The sequence below is a fragment of the Simochromis diagramma genome, unplaced genomic scaffold (assembly GCF_900408965.1).
Source record: "Simochromis diagramma unplaced genomic scaffold, fSimDia1.1 OVJJ01000449.1, whole genome shotgun sequence".
In the NCBI taxonomy this organism is placed as follows: Eukaryota; Metazoa; Chordata; class Actinopteri; order Cichliformes; family Cichlidae; genus Simochromis; species Simochromis diagramma.
Window position 1 is genome coordinate 2,602,943 of NW_024387274.1, and position 14,353 is coordinate 2,617,295.

Consider the following 14,353-nt stretch of genomic DNA (forward strand, 5'->3'; position numbering starts at 1 on the left):
TAGTGGACAGAAATTATTTTTTGGAGCGGCACAAATAATTTGTGTGGAACAGCTGATTGTTCTGTAAATAGTTTGAAATGTTTATTTAAAAAACGCCTTGGCTGCAGTTTAGGTAAACAGCTGCAAACACTTTGTTTGCATAACTCAGTTACTTTTTGAAGAAGTAACTATATAATTAATACCAACATTGGTCATTATTTACTGTATTGGCAGACAGAGTTACAGACTCTCTGCCAGACCCACAGACTCAGAATACAAGTCAGAGATTTATAATAAATAAAGAAAGTTGTGTTTTCAAAATTGGAGTTGAAGTTATTTTTCCTTCCAATAGTGTTAACATGCTACACAGGTCAGGAACAAGATTTTTTAAATTTTCATTGTAAGTGGGCTAAAGCAGTTAATTAAAAGTAGTCTAACATAAATGCTGTAATTAGATTACTTTAATAAACATGTAACTTGGATGGATTGGATGCTGGTGTGATCACAGTGCACACGTCTGCTGTTGCTCACAGTGGTCCAAGGGACGCTCAGGGAGTTTGTGTGTTCGCTCAGACACATGAAACATTAGAGGGGACATTGTTCAGGAGCTGCTGGAAGCATTATATTTACTGCTGGCAAATAGAAGAAGTGGCTGATCTGAGGAAATCCTACCAGTGGCTGGACAAAGCTGAAAGACAACACAGAGGCACTAATCATAGCAGCACAAGAACAAGCTCAAAGAACAAGATCTATAGAGCCTGAGGTCTACCACACCAGGCAAAGATGCCCCCGAGACAATCCAGCACATAATGGCAAGACACAAGATGCTAGCAGGCAGGGCATAGAATGAACACCATAACCAAGTGGCCGGCATAATATACAGGGACATCTGTGCCGAGTATGGCCTGCAAGTCCAAGCGCAAAATGTCCCCCTAGGGTGGTGGAGAATGACCAAGCTAAGATCCTGTGGTACTTCCAGATACAGGCGGACAAACTGGTGATGGCTAACCAACATCATAGTGATAGAAATACCAAGTGACAGCAACTCTAGTGATTCATTTCACATTGATATTGGAATCCTTCCTAAGCATCGACTTTAATTGACATTTGTGAACTCGCATAAAATTGCATAAACAGGGCAGTCGTCAGCCTCCTAAAATGCTTGTGACGAAGTGGTAGGCTTGAACTTATCTACCACTTGTCCCTTAAACATATTGATAATTTATCCCATGTTATTTTACAGTTGGCCATAATGCTTTAGTTTAGACACTGCTGGTGTAACTTTGCTCTACATACCATCCTGAGTTTGTTTGTGGCAGCACAGTTTACATCCATGCATATGCTCTTAGAGCTAATATACTCAACCTTCAGGTGATTTAAATGTTCTTGTGTTGACAGGTAAATGTCTGGTAAATTATGTTTGCTTATGTTGCTTTGTTTATACTTACCTTTGGTTGTCCCTTTGTTCTGGTCATATACTCAAAACAAGTGTGTGGGAGGGGCTGACCCATCACTTCCTGTTTATATAGGGTCACCATATCATTGACTGCCTCACTGGGTGCAACCAAACGAAGGGTTTTTCCGTTTGTATAGTATTGTTTGTTTTTTAAGTAGCCTTTGAGTTTATGCAGTGTTGTACCTTTCAGACCATTTAGCTGTGTGAATGGGTTTGTCAATGGGGTGAATAATCTTATTCCTGTTTCTTTGTTTAGGTTGCATTGTTTGGTCTAACCTATTTCTTAATGGTAGAGACTAATGAGGTTCAGGTGTGTGTAAAACTGTATAAAACCAGTAAGATTTTGACAACTGGGGTTGTTGTAAGATGGCAGGATGGAGATGCCAGGAAATAAAGTACCAGTCTGCTGATGCCATCTACTTATCGCTTTCCTTACTTGCTCTAAACTGCCTCGCAATGTTCAAAATATACTTCATTTTACTCAAATCATTCATGAAACTCCACATCAGAGTAAAAATAAATACAGACCATGAAGAATGAATCTCCAGGCAGATTGTCAGCTGAGCTGATCTTCTTAGCTTGGACCAGATATTCAAACTTTATATTTTGTACTTTGGAAGGTGGACAAATGTCCTGTATATGCCATTCACTTGTTAAAACCCTCCTGTAGTCTTTAGGCTTTGTATTGTTTAAACTATTTTAAGTTTGTATGTTTAGATTATATTTGAACTCAAACAGAGTTGAAAATGTTTTATTAATCGGTGCATTTTTCTTCGTAGCCGAGCAACATTTGATGATGATTTCTCTACTGCATCCAGTTATCAAATGTAGCTTTGTCTTGTATAAAAATGTGAGTCAAGAGTCAAATGGCTTTATTGTGATTTCAACCACATACAGTGGTACAGTACACAGCGAGAAAAGACGGCGTAAATCAACACAGGACGACAGAAAGTGCACGTGTGCAACCCCAGAAAGAACAGAACGATGTAGGCACACAACAGTGCAACAGGAAAGTGCAATAATGACAGTGGGTTGTGCAAAAAGACTGAGCATTGTGCAAAAGGTACTTGAGGTAATGAAATGTATGAAGGTACGTGTGTGTGTGTGTGTTCCTGTCTAGCTATCTTTGTGAGGACCGAAATCTGCATTCTACTATACTTGTGAGAACCAGCAGTCGCTTGTGAGGACACACAACCCGGTCCTCACATTTTTGAAGGCATTTAAAGGCATTTTTGAGGCTCAAAATGGGGTTTTAGTGTCAGGGTTACAATTAGGTTATGGTTAGGTTTAGGGTCAGGGGCTAGGGAAACCATTATGTCAATGAGGGTCCTCACTAAGATAGCTGAACGGGGTTGTGTGTGTGTGTCAGTCCAGTGTCTGAGTGTTCAGGAGACTGACGGCCTGTTTCGTAGTCTGGCCCGAATGCTCTGGTACCTCTTGCCAGAAGGCAGCAGGCTGAAGCCTTAAATGGTTTAAGTCAAGTCAACTAATTGAGGTTAAGAGTCTGAAGAGAGTGTGAAAGTAAAAGTGAAAAAAAGCTGGTTTAATATAATTACAAGAATTACAAACTGGAGCTCTGGAGTGACGCTGACTCTTCTCACTGTGCTGTAAGGCCATCTGACTATATGCTTGAAGTGATCTACAGGAATTAAGGACAAACACTACTTCACTAGAAGCAAAAGCCTTGTGAAAGCTGTGATGAGTGTCAAACCAAGTCTTTTGTACAAACCATCACTAATCAAAAACCACATGTCACTGACTCTTAGTCTTAAAATGGTTAACAGATCATTTACAGTTGTATGAGTCGTCCCTGTCAAGTTGTGATCAGACAGAATTCTGTCCAAGGTTTGAATATTCAGTCCTGCAAAAAGTTCATTTAAAACTATTAAGAACGTAGTAGAAGCACCTGTGGTATAAATGTGAAACCCCTCAGTAATTTTCATTACTTGACATCAAAGTACCTGAGATGAACCTGGTAATAATTTCACATTTCTGCATTGTCTCGTTCTCAAATGTTCACATTCACCAGATTTTCAGAAAACTTGACCTCTGATCTTTACCTTGAGGCTGCGCTAACTGAGATTCAAACTCATCCAAGGCTTTAGTAGATCCACCTGTGGTGTCGATTTCAAAATCCGATGTCGCCTTGTTCTCCAGTCATTACACTCACAACTTGGAGGGTTGCCCACCCTGCACGGTGAGGAGGATCCCCGCCAAAAGGAAAGCAGTGAGGAAAAACCCAAGATGTTATATTTCTGGTAGACAGAGTAACTTTTGAAGTCACAAATTTATTACATCACAGTATGTTGACATTCAAGTTCAGATGACCTAATTCTCTATGATACAGCCAGATTAACATCCTTCTTTTCATCAGTGGTTTACTTTAATAGTTTTCACTGTTGTTGCTGCAGTCTGTGAAAACAAGAGCATTGCTATGGAAATCCAACCTTACTTAATGTTCTACACACACGTGAAACAATGAATCGAGTAAATGATGGCTTATGTGAAACAAAGACACGATTAGAAAACAGTATTCAGGTTTCTGCATAAAGCATTTGTTACATACTTGTGTGCACATGCATAACTTGCATTCTGATGTAGCTATAGAAAGTGACGCAAAAATGACTAAAGTCCAATATATGTGCTGTATTTAGGCCAGTGTTGCGTATATATGCAGTAGTAGTGTGTTAGCCCACCTCACACGAGTGCAGAATAAAGCCGGAGCAGCGTTTCCTGCCCTGTCGGCATGTACCAGGCGGGCCTACTGTACCAGCAGCCAACCGCCATCGAAAAAGAGCGAGGAGAAAAAAACTTGGAGTTTGTAATAAGGGCGAGGCTTATTTCGCGCAGTTCCTGCTCTGCTCTCTAATTCCCCACAGCGTTCAGTCGGAGAGCTGCAATTGTGTCGTCTGTAATGTGTCTGAGCTGTTTCTTTTCAGCGTTTGTTTTCGCTTCCACGTTGAAGTTTTCAGCGTCCAGAGCAAACACTGACACAGTCGCTCACACCGTTAGCTCACCCTGCACTCAGTCCGCTCCGCGCGCATAGACCTCGCCTGATTTGCACTGGCGCGGGTCATTTCAGGTTAAACCCTGGCGCTGTGTCCCGTTCACTTTAACCGACGGAGATCAACGCTGGTTCCAGTTGAGGCGGAATGCACACCCACTGGGACTCCGAGTGATATTTGGACACGGGCTTCGTCTTGCATATGCGGTATGTTTGTTTTAGAGGGTGGGGTTGGGGGTATTTTTGACAGCAGTCTTGCTATTAACAGCAGCCTCTCCAAAAACTAGCTGTGCGCCACTGTGGTAGCTAAATCGCGGTGCGTCGCGCTTCCTAAGCTAATGTTCATATTAATTTTTAACATAGCCGCAAATGTGTTTATGTCCTATGAAGGGACGGCGTATAACGAACTTCATTCACAATTCGTGCAATTCAAGTGCCGTGCTAATCGTGGGATTGTTGGTTCGTGGACAAACGTGACTTGGACCTCAGCAGAAGTGTCGGGTTCTGTGTAGCAGTTCGGTGCGCAGTTCTTTTTGAAACAGCAACGTTTCATAACACATATTTAAACATAACAGCGATCTGACCCTGCTCTCCGCGTCCACGGCGCTGTGTGTTGTCGGAGTGAGGCAGCAGGAATAAAAGAAGAATTTCGCTAAAAGTTAAAGTTTTATTCCGTTCCCGGCGTGTTTTACCGTCGCGGAATTGCACACTTGCTTGTAATAATGCAGAAACTTTCATCCGCGTTTTTTCATAGTTGGCTAATGTCAACAGAAAGCGAGAGGCCGTGCAGTTGTCAGATATTCGGCTCGAGGTTCTGTCAGGAAAACAGAACAGCGCGTACCCCGGAATGGCTTTGATAAAGACTTGAGGGAGTTGCTTTCGGGCCCAAGTTATCGTTTCCCTCATAGCTCAAAGTATCCCACGAGCAATGAGCACGGCTCGGTTTACTTCTGTCACTTGACTTAAATACATGTATGTCACCTACATTTCCGCCTTAACCTTTGCTTTCGGTTTAACAACAGGAACTTTCACTCAAGTGTCCAGCTAACATCTGGCGTGTAAAACAAGCAGACCCTTCCACAGTGCATTAGCGACTTTAGTGTTTGGGATTACATAGAGTCGGCGGCGCTGGATGATTGGCTCTAGTGGACAGAGTCGTTCCCAAGTGTTAAGCTATTTACAAACAAGCGTCACCTGTCCTATGTGCCTCGCCGTAGTGCGATATTCGTTTAACAAGCTGTAGTGATACTTTCACGCACTGTTGGGGGGGCTAACGCGTGCGAGGCTGAGCGAGACAGCTGATTGTGGGAATTTGTGTTCTTTTGTTTTTGTTTCGTTTTTGCCTTGATGCTGTGATGAGAGGCTTTATGTGTTGCACAGCACTTACTATATGGCTGCAGCTGTTGTTCCAAGTGAACAGTAACATCATTAATCCAAGTGAAAACGTTGCCCTCTGTGCCCAAAACAGAGAAAGATCATTTCAATTATAGAATTCAGAATTAACAGACATTTTCAAGCACCGTACGTTTTATTTCAAAAAGGGAGAAATTAAAGGAAGCAGTGGTTTTGAATGAATGGTATTTAAGGTCATTCTGTCTTTGCAACTTTTTGCAAGAGCGTGTGAGGACAGTATTCACTTGTGACATCAGTATATCTAATCTGCACTGTTTGCAGCAGAACCAGCTGCAGCAAATAGATGTAATGTGTTGGTTGGCTGTTGTTAAGCATTTGTGTGCGTTGAAACCTGTTTGAATGTATTTAAGGTGGAGCCTTGACAGTCGTCAGTTTTGTCCCCTAATAAAGAAAAGTTGAGGCGCCGCAAAGTAGGTATCTGACAAGTCCGTTAATAAAATTCTGAGAGATCAAAGGTATTGTGCAGATTTCATTTCTAAGAAGCTTCTATCAGCTGTTCCATTATTCACAAGGGGTCGTGGCAGCAAATAGCTCTGCATATTTGATTTGGCAGATCATTATACCCGATGCCCTTCCTGATGCGATGCCAGGGACCTTTTGCATGTTAGACAACTGTGTAAACCATTACACTGTTTTGCTACTGTGCTCAGTGACTGTGTACATTCCTGTTTGTAGAGTCTACATGTTTCTGGGTCACACTCGTGTTTATCAACCAGGGTAAGAATCCAGATGAATTCAGAAGGTGCAATTTCAGAGTTCCTAGTCTGAATAGGGTTTCTTACTTGGAAAGTCAGAGCAACACTACCAACAATCCGAGATGGTGGCAGTGAACATAAACAGTAATAAAACGGAAACTTTGAAACTGTCCTGCCACTTTTTCTATTTGTGACTCACTAAATAAGCACTGACCAGGCTCTATCATGAATGTACTTCAGCAGTACGAGTCTTATGCTGTGATGCTTGACGGCTCTACCTTACTAAGAAGCTTTCTTTTGAATGCACAAACTCGGGACTGAAAACACTTCCAAGTTCCGACATCCAATCTCCGAGGTAACTGACGCAGTCTCTTGTTTGTCCATTATTAACAATGAGCAATAACATTACAGACCAGCCAACGATGCCCCTGTGATGAGTTCACACAGCAAAACTGCGTGACCTTATCTGTGTATGCAGTTAATGGGCATGCTAATGTAAACAAGGCACATTTGAACCACAAATACTATTTGAATTTAATGGGAGCGATTTGACTTTTTTACTACCGAAGACCTCAAACTGCTCCCAGATGACTGCGTGTAGCTGTGGCAGACTGGCTAGCTTTACCTGACAGTTTGCACTCGACCTCCTTTACTAATTATCACGTAAAGAAGTTCCACACAGGGCTTATTGAAGCTGTAGTCGCCTCTGGTTTTATACTTTTACTCTTTTAATGTTTGCACAGTGCCAATAAATCGAATCAGTGTCACACTATCTCACAGTATATTTGCTTGAAGTTGGTAGTGCATTCTTTTATTTGTGTTGTTTGCAAACAGCTTTGCTAGGTGCCACTTTCCATTGCCACCAGATCATCGTATCTCACCAGGCACCGGTAAGAATGAGAGGGAAATGGACGTTTTAGAGCAGCGGTCCCCAACCCCCGGGCCACGGCCCGGTACCGGTTTGTGAGTCGTTTGGTCCCGGGCCGTGAGAGTTGAGGCTCGGGTGTGAAATTTATGGTTTTCAGGGTTTTTATCGTTAACTCAGCTTCCCTGGGTCTTTCCCGTGTTGTAGTTGTGCGTCTTATTTTGAAAGAAATGTTTACACGTTACCATAGCGACCAGAGAGCGTTAAGGAGCAGAGAGGAGGACGTTACCCTCAATGTTGTTGGTGCATTTCAGGAGGACGCTGCTAATAAAGTTACACAATTGCACACTGAATTCACGTTTATTGTTATATTTACTAAATACCAGTTTGTGTCGTATCATTTTATTTTGTTGTATTTATCCGCCACACCTTAAACGCCGGTCTGTGAAAATACTGTCTGACGTTAAACCGTCTGTGGAGCAACGAAGGTTGGGGGCCGCTGCTGTAGACAAAAAAAGGACTGTTCGGTTAATTGAAACCCATTCTCATCCTGGTGTGCAGCTAAAACGCACATTTCTCTTGTTTCCTCTGCTGTGGCTTATGTTAGATTTATTGAGTGTGGTGTGTGCAAAGTCTTTGGATACTTTCAGTATCTTAGCTAACTCTTTTATTTCTTTTGTCTGGAAGCCTTATTATAATTTGTGTGCACATTCTTTTAATAACCATGCTGTGGTAGTCGTAATCATCATTTTTGCTCACAGAATGAGAAGTTTGGTTTGCCTGAACAAAGTCGTCTGGGTTGGAGTGAAATTCAGAGTCCATGGAAATGCACTAATTGTAAATTTGTTTGACTGATTTGAAGTGTATAAAGTGTATAAATTCCAGTTGTCTTTCTAAGAAATATACCTGACAGCATATACCAAGAAATTCTATTTTCTTTAATGCAAAATCTCATTTTCATTGTAAAATAAATTATTAAATGTATCCCAGATTGCTCTAATTGAAAGCATCTTCTCTCATTGAAACAGCAGATAATAAAGTTCTGGCAGGAGGGTTACATTGGTAACTGAAAATGAGTCGCTGTCCAGGCAACTTCAGCATTTTACTTCACCAAACAAGTACTTTGGGTTATTTTGTGTCTTTGCTCACAATGAGGAAATCCCATGCTAAGGACATGTTAGCGTGTAGGCGTGTGTGTGTGTGTGTGTGGCTACTTGCTTGTGCCACTGTGCATGTGTTGTGCATGGATGAAACACACTGGCTTATAATTAGTCATATGGGAGGCTGAGCGCCGATCACCGGTCCAGGAACGGTGAAATCAGCTGATTCTGGTCCCTGGCCGTCTGATTGGTGCATCTCCAGAGTCTCCAGTGTCCCTGCATTAAACACTTAGGATGACCTTCACCAGGTTGCCCTTAGTCAGATGATGTAATGGAGGCCTTCACTGTCTCATTCAAAGTTTCAGTTGGCCATTCAAATGAGAAGCATGCAGACCTTGTAACTACGCTGAGATACCCGTGCTGTGCACCTGCTCCTCTCCTGTTCTGAGTGCTGTTGTCTTTGCAAGTCAGAGTGTGTGTTTACGTGCACGTGCATGCAGACTTGGTTGAAGCTGTGCAGTCCTCATTATGGTTCTTATGTGATAACCTTGTTTCATTCCAACGGATATGAATTGATCAGTTTTTTAAAGAGAAAATGTGATTCTGTGGTAGCAGAAACGTTTGGATCAGCCTGTATTTATTGACAGCTGAAAAGATATTAAGTGCAATTGTTGGCCTGATATCTTAAGCCAAGAGTTTAAGATATTAGTTTGTTTTTGTGGTGAGCTAGGTGTTGGAAGATGTAATGGCAGAGAGAGCCGGATGTCAGGGCTTCATCACTGCCTAAAATCAATACTCCAGTCCCTGAATTAGTCCAGGAATCAATCATAGAGTATTGTACTGAGAAGAACTGAACTGCACCTAGTCATGGCCTACTACAGTAACTGACTTACAAGATCACTACAAAAGAGATCCTGTCAGAGCACAGTTACACTCACGTTTTAGATGAGTATAAACACAGTCTGGAAGCTCAAAGCTGACAGAAGGCAAAGTTAAAAACAATTATAGTGGTGCAGTGGTGCCTTCATCTACGCTGGATGGGGCTGAGTGATGTGGAAAATTATTCTCGAATCTTTTTTCCCATATCAGTTGATATTGAGATAAAACAAATCACTGTTTCTGTTAAGTTTATCTTTCGATTTTCACTTGTGAGTAAAAACCTTTAATTGTTGTTGTTAAGGGGACATTTTGACCTGTTGGCATTTTAAAAATGGTAAAACTGTTCAAATGAAACCCATCTTTTGCTAAAATGGGCTAAAGCTTTAAATTCATATTTTGTTAATTGAGTTTTTGGTGTGTGGGCTGAAAAAACAAACAAACCATTTGTACGTAGAACAGCTAACCACGTCATTTTGATCCAATACAAATAAATGTCAACCTGCTGCTACCACTGCGTTACTTACCAACATGATTATTTGCACACATTTTGATTTTAAGCTAGCTAGATGTGATTGATAAATATACTGGACGTCTTCAGCTAGCTGACTGAAGGCTCACCACAGGGTTTAATTTCCTCTTCAGGAAGTCGTGATTTAAACTCTCATAGTACAATAAAATGAATGATTGTGTCATCATGAGGCCTAATGTGCCCTCTTCCGTCCTAAAATAATTTATTGCAGTTACCTTCATTTGTCTTGCATTTTTCAATATTCAGTAATGTGCACGAGTTCATGTTGTCCGACCCGTCCAGCACTGGGACATGTAAGGAGAGATTGGCTGGTTATTCGATCTAATAGACAAAGCTTTGTCTGGCTGTAATCAACTTCTCATGCATTTTGCAGGTGTTAGATTGGTGACACATCAACTGGGAGCTCAGCGATCCAAATGTCCACACCGAGGCGGGTTTGATGGCACTTCCCTTGGTCAGTGAGGGAGGATTACAGCTGATGAAATCCTGAATTTGTGCAACATGTCAAATGAACGATGGCTCTAATCGCTGCATTATGGCTTTCATAGTTGCATAGCCACACCATGTGTGCAGTGACAGGGAGAATCTGTCAGTCTCTGCTACATCAGTTTTCACTATTGTTATTTGATCCTGTGATGTTTGGGTGTCACAGGATTTTAAACAGGCTACTGGTAGCCACTTTTAAAATGAGCTAGCTGCCTGCTGTCTGTTTATTACTGAACACAGTGATGTTCACAGAGGCAGCTGTTGTTATGGAGCTTCCTGTTTGGCTCTGGTAAGAGCTCGACCGTAGTCCAACAGAACCTTGCTTAGGCCCAAGCAGCTGGGCCGTGGTATGCTGTGAAGGGAAACATAAAGTGTCCGTCCCGCCTATCAGGTCTTGCACTCGTGCTACAATCAGCTGATTTCAGTTGGCGTGTCAGAGGAGGGAAATTGCGATACAGGCTAAAGCATGGATTATTTTTATTGCACAAAAGGACGCGATAAACGGTAAATGTCCTGCATCCAGGACAGAAACAACTGCACTGTGCTGCTAACACAACTTTGGTTCTCTGCAAGCATCTGCACAGACAGCATGCTAGCGCTAAGCTAGCCAAGGACCCAGAGTGAAACCTGAGTGAATGCTGAACCCGAGCAGCAGAGCCTGAACGTCAACAGGTAACAAACAGCCTCCTCTTCTACCTGTTCAGGTTCCTAAAGCAGAAGCACTGTGTCGATCACCTTTTTGTGCTGCTGTTCAGTTTCACGTTGTGCGATCAGCTTCGTATTCACTAAGATCTTAGAGACGTGTGTGTCCTCATTCGGGATTTGTGTTGGTGTGTGAGGGTGTAGCCTCAGGTTTATATTGTTAAATTATGAGTGTGTTTCACAGAGTAACATGAAAGTAACGTTACAAGTAGTGTAATGAATTACTTTTCCCTGGGAGTGATTACTGCATTACTTTTAAGAAAAGTGTTGTGTGTAATATGCGTAATCGTGACAAATAGAAAGCAGCGTACCTCCACAAACACGCACAGCATCAGATTCATTTGCATGAGTGGAATTTCCTCGTTGCTGCTTAGTCATGAGGGAGACTCTCAAAACGGAGCCAATGAGAATCAATAATTCATATGAATCAAATGATTGGAAAGCTTGAAAGTTCATTTTCACTCCAAAGTGAAGGTATAACTCATTTGATTTAAATATGATTTATTTTCTGTCAAAAGTGAAACAATGTACAGATAAATGTGCTGTGGAACATCACACCACAGAATTCTAAATATAAAAAATAGAAGTTGAATAAAATAAATAAATTCTGAGCAAAAACAAACAAAATGGAAAACTAAATTCTTTGGTCACTTCCAAATAAGTAATGTAGATATTAGCACATAATACTGTAGCATTTCTATATATTCAATGAACTTTGAGACGTAAACAAAGAGGAGCAAATTCAAAATTCAAATTCAAATTTTATTTGTCACGTACACAGTCATACACAGTACGATATGCAGTGAAATGCTATAAAGCATAAAGAAAACTGACGACTGTGTCAGGCTAAATAAATAAATGATAATAAAACTTCGCTGTCTCAGTGCGGCGGCTGAGAGGCTTGCAGCTGTTGTCCACTCTGTGCTAAGGCACAAACTGTACCTGGATCTGTGAACTCTGTGCAGGTCACGTGTGCCTTTGTGAAAAAATGCTTTGAACATGCAGAGTACGCTATTCTGCTTCTTTGTCTGACTTTAAATAGAAAATAATCCTGATGTAAGTCAGTTCTTATCTCGATAATTACATATTTATCAATGCAGTGCATTTTCTGTGACTTCTTCTTTTTTTACATTTCAATTAAACCATCAAAAATGTCATAAATGCTCCTTATCTGGCGTCATGTCGCACATGCACAGGAGCTGAGCTCTCAGGGAGAGACGAGCTGTCATCACTGCCTCCGTGCGGTCGGCAGGAAATCAGCCCGTCTGTCTCTGGACACGCTGTTTGTCTGTGTGTTGTTGCTGTGTGTTGTTGCTGTGTGTTGTTGCTGTGTACTGGGCCACGTTGTGGATTTCCTCCAATACTTTGGCCTGACACTTGTGATATACACTTGTGTGAAGTGTTTTCAGCTGAGCGTTGTGTGCCTGGAGTCGAATGCTTTGACCACACAGAACCCCATAGTTACCAAAATAAGTTGGCTCCCGTTATCTTCACAAGTCTTTATTTTATAGTGCGCTGCGTCTGTCACGATGTGGCTGGAATGAGTTCTGTCGACTTTATTTCGACAGTCTATTTCTATCTGGTCGTTCAGTCTGACGTCACTAGCCGTGTCTGGGCCTAAACTCCGCTGCAGGTCCATATATCAAACGATCACTATGGCATTACTGAGAGTTGAAAAACTGTCTAAAGTCTTTCATCTTTAATAAAATGATCAGCGTTCTGCTCTACCAGGTGTAACAATTGAGTTTAACATCCAGGCATCCATGAAAACTGAATTTATGACATTTAACGGAGTCAGAAGTTAGCAGGAAGTTAGCTCGCTAGCTTCTATCTAAATACAATATAGCATGTCCTGACTGCGGGGTTTTGGAAACAAATGAAAACGTACAGCTCTGTTATCACTTCCAGCATAAATGAAGACAGAAAACTAAACAGCAGTGACGTTTGTAGGGTTACTGAAGTTGGGCTAGCTGGTATATAATGATGTGCTACGTGACCGCTAGCGACACAGCTATGTTAGCATAATATAAACAAGCTAACTTTTTTTCCACTCGATAAAAGTTAACGTGAGTGTTCTCAGTGGTCAGGAACAAATGTAATCGCATGGCAGGATGCTGTAAAAGGACCAAACTTCAGCCAGGAGAATCAACTGAGATAATCCATCCACAATACGAGGTTAGTCATTCATATACTGCTGCATGGGCTGGGCTGTAGTTACATCCTAAGGTTTTAAAAACTGAGCTTAAATAAATGATTAGCGGTAATAAAAGCCGAGGGAGGTCAACAGTGATCACTGACTGTTTTAGGAGCTTTTTGAGATCAAATAGAAGAAAATACAAAATATTAAACATGTTAACAACACAAAAGCCATATTAAACGCAGACTACTTTAGGCCCGGAAGTAGGATTCGTCACGTCATCACTTAACGACCGGATAGAGGGAAAGTTATTTTGAGATGATTGCCATTTCATCGCCCTGTCCTACTAACTGGCCTTGAGGAGTCAGATGAGCTTGAGCATAGTAGAGATGATCCTGTGTGGTAAATCAGTCCTACCTAACCTCCCTGTGGTCCCACGTTGTTGCTGACACAGCCCTTAACCTGCTGTGTTGTGTTTTTAAAAAAAGGCTTTTGATCTCAGTTCCCATCCACATGAATGCAGCTTTCCTACATTTGTACTCGTCAGTGAGCTGATGCCTTAAATGTTCTTCAGGATAAACACGTTCACTAAGTTTTCGTGTGTCTGAGAGAAGCTGGTAAAATATGAACGCCTCAGTTCAGCAATGAACTTAGTGAGCAGCAGTAAATGGCACGGTGACGTCTGAGCCCTTAGGTTTGTTGTCTCACTATTGGCTGCCCTTACTTATTGCCCTAAGTAGATGTGGGGTCTTGTTGAAGCTGAAGGCAAAACCTGGAACTGTACTCAAACATGCAGTATTTTGTAGGTTGTAAACCCTTTAAACTAGTGGCAGCTCGTTAAAACACTTGAAAGTATGTGTCAGGATGCAAAGTGAAACAAACCTGATGAACTGTTTTATGTTTCTGTAGAGTTTCACACAGTTTCACTGGATGACTGAGTGAGTGCTTAATTGAGTGGCTGTACAAACCAGACAAAGCTCAGTAACAGCCTTTCTACAAGTTTGAACATTCTGCTCTTTTTATTGTACCTGATACTTCATATATCCCACAGACCACATCTGTCTGTGCTCTGATCAAAGCATTCATCCAGCTGATGGCTCAGATATGT

General features: G+C 41.6%; 1 protein-coding gene and 1 long non-coding RNA gene across 3 annotated transcripts in view; one reads left to right on the top strand and one right to left on the bottom strand.

The window, feature by feature from the left end:
- Positions 1–2,292: 2,292 nt before the first annotated feature.
- On the bottom strand, positions 2,293–4,232 carry LOC120715555. Its single transcript, XR_005691668.1, has 2 exons — positions 4,132–4,232; positions 2,293–3,625 (listed from the first exon to the last, which is right to left on the bottom strand). It is a non-coding gene; the product is annotated as an uncharacterized LOC120715555 (long non-coding RNA).
- An 87-nt stretch (positions 4,233–4,319) lies between these two features.
- thrb (thyroid hormone receptor beta) overlaps positions 4,320–14,353 on the top strand; it is a 109,254-nt gene continuing 99,220 nt past the window's right edge. For both annotated transcript variants that reach the window (XM_040002576.1, XM_040002577.1), the window contains exon 1: positions 4,320–4,646. The gene's annotated coding sequence lies outside the window, so the exon portion shown is untranslated. The remainder of the gene's footprint in view (positions 4,647–14,353) is intronic.